General features: G+C 55.9%; 1 long non-coding RNA gene across 1 annotated transcript; it reads left to right on the forward strand.

Annotated features, from left to right (window-relative positions):
* Nucleotides 1-1,405: 1,405 nt before the first annotated feature.
* On the forward strand, nucleotides 1,406-3,231 carry LOC123927191. The gene is made up of 3 exons (XR_006815379.1): nucleotides 1,406-1,526; nucleotides 2,639-2,745; nucleotides 2,840-3,231. It is a non-coding gene; the product is annotated as an uncharacterized LOC123927191 (long non-coding RNA).
* The last annotated feature ends 2,683 nt before the right edge of the window (nucleotides 3,232-5,914 follow it).

Here is a 5,914-nt window from a genome sequence, read left to right on the forward strand (position 1 = left end):
GCCAGTCCTGGAGGATGGTTTTGGAGGGATCATGGTGCCCTGAGGCTTGGGGGATCCGTGATGGAGGCTCTGTCTGTGCCATAGGCCCGGGAGACCTTCCTGGAGGAGCTGGGATGCCAAATTGGGACTGAGTGCATGGGCATCTCCAGGCTGCTCTAACACATCACCGTGTGTTGGGTGGCTTCAACGACAGATGTGGTCTGTCCTGCGACTCTGGAGGCTCTTTGACTCTGGGAAGTCAAGGTGTGGGCGGGGCTGTGCTCCCTCTGGAAGTCACGGGGGAGGGTCCTTCCTGCCTCTCCAGCTTCAGGGACAGCCAGAGGCCCTGGCGACCCCTCAGCCTGGTGACCTTCCCTTGGGCCCCCACATCCCTCAGCACGTGACCTCCTCCCCATGGCTGAGAGGACACTGCCTCCAGATTTCCCTCTTCTCACGCGGGCACCGCTCACTGGATTGGGGCCCACCCTAACCTGGCATGGCCCACCCTAACCTGGTGCGGCCCACCCTAACCTGGCGCGGCCCACCCTAACCTGGTGCGGCCTCCTCTTCATTCGGTCACATCCATAAGGACCGTATTTGCAGAGGACGGACGTCCTGAACTTCCAGATGGACATGAACCTGGGGAGATGTTGTTAACACAGCGTTCTGCCCCTCCCTGCATGTGGAAGGGGAGCAGAGGGAGAGTGGCTGGCACCCAGAGAAGGTGTACCCTTTCGTTCTCTGAGAGCTCTGGGCCGTGGATCTCTCTAGAAAGCCATCAAATAGGGAGATACGGGATCACCGGTGAGCTTTTCTCTTCAATGTAGAGGAAGCAGCTCAGTGAGTCCTGGTTTCTGACACTGGGCTCACGGGGCATGGGCAGGGCCAGAGTCTGCCGGGGCCTCAGATCAGCCGCAGGAGCTCTGTGCCCCTCCCCCTGGGCCTCTGCGGAACCTCAAGGAGACAGGCGGACAGGAGCTGTGCCCGTTTCCAGGCAGAGTCAGCCAGCAGAAAAGAGGACAGTGGGCTTGGGGGTTCGGGGGCCTCCTGGCATCACTCCTGTGTGGATCACTCCTGTGTAGATCACACACTGTCCTGTGTGGGTCACAAATAAGGGGGTCACTGAAAAGAGCAGCCTTGGCTTTCGTGTTCCTCACACAGAGTCTCTTGAAGCTGATCAGGGGACCCCGACATTCCCAGGGTCCACATCACATCCGCATGAGGAAAACCCACAGACACACTTCCCATCACGTGTGAAGCTGCTCTTTTTTTTTTTTTTAAGATTTTTTTTTATTATTCATTTGACAGAGCGAGATCACAAATAGACAGAGAGGCAGGCAGAGAGAGAGAGAAGGAAGCAGGCTCCCGCTGAGCAAAGAGCCCGACGTGGGTCTCGATCTCAGGACCCTGAGATCATGACCTGAGCCGAAGGCAGTGGCTTAACCCACTGAGCCACCCAGGCTCCCTGAAGCTGCTCTTTTAAATCCCGTGAATGTTCCCTTACCTGCAGACCGCAGCGCCTCGGAATTTCTCTCTTCTGACAAAAGGTGAATGAGGAGTAAGACTGTGCAGCATCGGTGGGGGGGTCGTGTGTGTTTCAGGAGGGATAGGAAGTTCGGACTGGCAGCGGCCTATGGCGTCAGTGTGTCTGGGACCGAAGGAGCAGGTGCGGAGGGATAGAGTTTGTGTCTCGCAGTAAGTGCAAAGGCCCGGGAGCGCTGGCTCAGGTTGGGGAGAGGCATGCACAGGAAGGCGGGTGCCGTGCTCTGTCCACAGGCGCGTCCTGGGTGTATGAAGAGATGCAGGTGCTGGTCTTCTCTGCTCCACGAGGCTCTTTCCGTGAAGCAGCCGCAGCCATGAGCTCTGTAGGGCTGCCTCTGTGAGTGTCAACTGTCTTGGTCAGGAAATTACCAGAAAACCTCGACAAGGCCTTTGCTGCTGTCACAGCTGTTTCATCGGACAGCTTGAACCTACTTTTCCACTGTGGTGCCTGGTCCACACAACGCCGCGTCCCCACACGCCCACTGCCCCATGGTGATGGCGCCATTGCCAGCCCGTCAGACATCAAGTGGCTGCTTTTCTGAAGATCCAGACAGACCCCAGAGGGACACCGAGCAGGGGGGACTTGCTGTAACGATGCCGTCCCCTTCTGTTTCCAGACAGCAACTTGAGGGGACAGATACAGTGAAGGGACGAGGTCACCCCTTTCCATTCCTCTCGTGGAATCTTTGTGTAGGTGGTCGTGAGGGTCCCTTCCAGACCCCTCCCATGAGTGACTTGTTTTAGGAAGGGCTTCGCCCAAAGTTGAGCGTGTGGAAGGTTTCCGTGAATATGTATCAGAAGCATAAATGAGTGAGTGACATGTTTTGAACTATATTGGCTCACTCATGTAAAACTGCATGCATAACAGAAAGCTAGATGAGAAAAAAAAAGGATTATTCTCATGAAATACACAATTCTCTCTCCAATGTGCCATGTGGTTTCCGAGCGCCATGGAAATGCAAGCCTGTTTGTTGTCTGGGCCAGTTGGAGGGGGAGGGTGGGCGCCCGAGCATGTCACAATATATGGAGTAAATGACCATCTTCCTACGATTCCGCATAAGGAAGTGTAATCAGTATTAAAATTACACTGACTATAAAACTTGTCTCCTTGGCCCAGAAGGCTTCTAGGAATCCTGGAAGGTGCCGTGGCTGCCCAGGGAGCAGGCTGTGGGCTCGGCGTTGCTGCGTACGGGGTGAGCGGACTTCTTCCCGGAGCGTTCTGGGGTGAGAGCATTTTACGTATTAGGTCACATGAATCAGTCACAAAAAAATGAGTGGCTTTTCACTTCCTTGCAAGAAAAATTTATTTGGTTTTCAGTGGCAAGAAGATGTCACCAGACACAAGGCATGTTGCTTCTTATGACTTGTCATCGCAGTAATCCGCCAGCATATGAAGGACCGAGAGATGGCCGGCGGCAACGACCTGGCCGTTCCTGCTGCCGCCTTCCTGTGTGTCATTTCCAGATGACTGGTTTGTCCACTGCGGCTTCACCGCCTGGAAGGCTTGGGACTCGCCGTGGCCAGATGAGAGTGGCCATCCTGCTCCTTCTCTCCCTGAGGGGTCCCGCCACAGAGGGGGAGGGGGTGGCCCTTCGGGCCCTGGGGGTGCTGCCTGGCCCCGTCCGCTGGAAGTCTAGTTTATCTGAGAGATCCATGTGCCCAGAAGCCACGTGAGGAAAGACCGTGACATTTGACCGTGTGACACTTAATGTTCCTGACTGTTGAAAGCGTACCGCTCAAGTTTTCCAGAGAAAAATAGGCACTTGGGGAAAATGTCTTTACTATATTGGACAGTGCTTTAATAAGTAAAGTTCTTTTTAGAATCAATGAGAGGAGACCAGGGGCTCATATTGGTGCAGACGGCAGGGCGGGGTAGTTGAAGAAGCAATGGCTTCAGGCACCCGCGGTTCACGGAGAAGGGTTTTAGCTGCTTGAGCCGACTTCCAAAGGTGCTCACGTGCACCACGACGCCGATGAAAACCGTGATGCACCCTTTCTCTAACTGGGTTGGCAGGGAGGAAAAGGGGGTGCGGGATGCGGAGGTGTGGGGCTGTTGGCCCTTGTGCAGGTGGCTGGTGGAGGTTTACGGTCAAAATTCCGGAGGTCATTTGACAGCGTCGGCTATGGTGCTGTGGACACAGCCCGTGGTCCCACAGCACCTCCAGAAACTTACCCCGCAGGTGCTCCCAGACAGCCGTCTTCACCAGCGGGTTCTGATCACTGGAACTGGAGACGAGACCAGTGTTCATCTGCCAAGAACAGTCTCAGCTTGGGGCACCTGGGTGGCTCGGTGGGTTAAGCCTCTGCCTTCAGCTCAGGTCATGGTCCCAGAGTCCTGGGATCAAGCCCCGCATTGGGCTCTCTGCTCCGCTGGGAGCCTTCTTCCTTCTCTCTCTCTCTCTGCCTGCCTCTCTGCCTTGTTGTGATCTCTTTCTGTCAAATAAATAAATAAAATATTAAAAAAAAAAAAGAATAGTCTCAGCTCGTACGGAGCAGGAAGCCAGGTGGCCTTCATGGTTTGAGGGGGTGGGATCTTATGAGCCGCTGTGGGATTTTGACTAGTTGTTCATGTCATGTGAAAAAGCAAATTCGCAAGATGTGTATTTGTTGGGGACTCTCTTGGCTGGTGTCTGTGCTTGTATATGTCCGTGGAGCGTTTTCAGAGGGTATAAGAGAAGCTGACACGCCTCTGTGGAGCAGGGGTGGGGAGCCGGACGAGAAGGGGGTGTTTACTTCCTACCTTAGACGGTTTACGTGACTCTGAATTGGTTTTTAATGAAATTGCTAATTTAAACAGCAGTTTGCTGAAGGAGGAAGTGAGGCTTTTCTAGGCGGTGCCGGCGGTGGCCTGAAGTCCCGTTATACTCTGTAAGTAGTGGAAATAGTCATGTGCCTCATGCGTTTTGATTCACGCCCGTGTGGGTCACGACATGCTGGGTGGCCTAGAGCTTGAGGGGTGGGCAGGCGGGCGATGTGCTTCCCGGCCCCCCTGGGCATGCACAGCTGCAGTGTCCGCAAGACCATGAGCGGAGGTGGTCATGAGGCAGTCCACCCCTCGCTCTCGGGTGCGATGAGACTAGAGCCCCCCCTTCTCCCACGTCCACCGTCTCTCCCCTGTGCCAGTCCCTGTGAAGGCATCAGAGGTGGGGGTGTGTTTGCCTCCCGGAGATCCTCACTCACATCGGCCGACCCTGGATGGTCGCTTTGGACTGTGTGTCACCAGAGCAGCCGAGCTCTGGCTGCAGTGACAGGAAGAGAGTCTCATCCCACAGCCCCACCCCAGTGCCCCAGGGCATTGTCACTTGCCACACCGGCGGGGGTGCCACGGCTGTGCTGTGGCCCCATGGTGCTGCCTGGACAAACCCGTGTGGGTACGGCACACGCACGCCCTGGCAGGACGCCCCCGTCCCCAAGATCAGGGTCACCACGTGCAATGCCTTGTGAATTTGCTTTTTTCACTTAAGATTAGTTATTGATCGAAGTTCCACGGCCGTTCATAGAGTAACGCCTTGTTGCATTTAGTGGCTGCTGGTGTCTTGCCCTGTGGGTCTCAGTACTTGGCTATAGCAGCTCCCGCCAGAGAGGGCACAGGGAGTGGGAGTTTCCTAGTGGGGATGACCTGGGGCATCCAGGAGTGTATCCGCAGAATCCATTCCCAGAGTCAGAATGGCTGGGTCCAAGGCTGTGTGCATTTTCCACCCTGGTGGACGTTGTCAGTGGCCATCAAAAACATCCGCTCCTGACCCTCGCTGCAGGAGAGATCTCTGCCGGCTGGGCGGTGGGGAGGGCTCTATGCCTCCGTCCCCCCATGCTTGGTCCGGGTGCACCCTGCCATGACCGCTTCTACACCATCCCCAGAGTCCTCCTTCTCCTCTTCCTCCTCCTCCTCCTGTCTTCCCCTCCGCTGGGGCGACCTCACGCCCCCACCGCTGCCCGAGTCCATTGCCCACAGCAGTCCCAGGGACCATTTAAAAAGCATGAATCTTCTGGTGTTCCTGTCCAACCTGGCTCCATTGTGCTTGGCAAACCCAGGCACACCCTCACCATCTGGCCTGGCCCCAGCACGTTTCCCCAGTCTCTGCGTGCCCCCCACCTGGTCCTGTCTATTCCTCACACTTGTCCAGCTTGTCCCCAGGAGCTGGAATATTCTCCCCAACTCTGGCCACGGCTGCCTTTTGTCCTTTTGTCGTCCATATCTCGGCCCATGCCCACCCCCGGGGTGAGGCCTGGTGTCAGCCCTTTTGCTGTTTTCATATCTTCTAGTACTAATCTACATCTGAAACCATCTGGCTTCACTATTTCTCTCCCTGCCTGGACCTCGAGGCCTGGCTGTCATCCTTAGCGGTGTCTGGCTAGAGGGGCCCTTGGTCAGCATTTCTCCAGGGCAGGCATA

The sequence above is a fragment of the Meles meles genome, chromosome 16 (genome assembly GCF_922984935.1).
Source record: "Meles meles chromosome 16, mMelMel3.1 paternal haplotype, whole genome shotgun sequence".
In the NCBI taxonomy this organism is placed as follows: domain Eukaryota; kingdom Metazoa; phylum Chordata; class Mammalia; order Carnivora; family Mustelidae; genus Meles; species Meles meles.